This window comes from Puntigrus tetrazona, chromosome 1 (assembly GCF_018831695.1).
Source record: "Puntigrus tetrazona isolate hp1 chromosome 1, ASM1883169v1, whole genome shotgun sequence".
In the NCBI taxonomy this organism is placed as follows: Eukaryota; Metazoa; Chordata; class Actinopteri; order Cypriniformes; family Cyprinidae; genus Puntigrus; species Puntigrus tetrazona.
Window position 1 is genome coordinate 8,765,669 of NC_056699.1, and position 238 is coordinate 8,765,906.

A 238-nucleotide genomic window follows, 5' to 3' on the forward strand; every position below is an offset into this window, starting at 1 on the left:
TAATTAAAAAATCTCTGTATAAGAAATTAAATCTGCCAGAAGGTGGGGTAAATGTCTTTATGAGTTTTTCATTCAAACAGCTGTTTCATTCAGGAATGAAGAATATGGCTCTTTTTATGAATGGGTCTTTGAATCATTATTTCACAAAATTTGTTTAAAAAGCAGATTCATTCAGAAAATAACACATGAACACATATCGCATTTATATATAAAACCATATCAACTTCTTATTTACTAA

The 238-nt window shown here is 27.3% G+C and overlaps 1 protein-coding gene across 1 annotated transcript in view; it reads left to right on the plus strand.

Moving 5' to 3' along the window:
- Positions 1 to 238, plus strand: part of LOC122342651 (ankyrin-2-like) — an 18,026-nt gene that overhangs the window by 3,530 nt on the left and 14,258 nt on the right. The gene's annotated exons all lie outside the window — the stretch shown is intronic.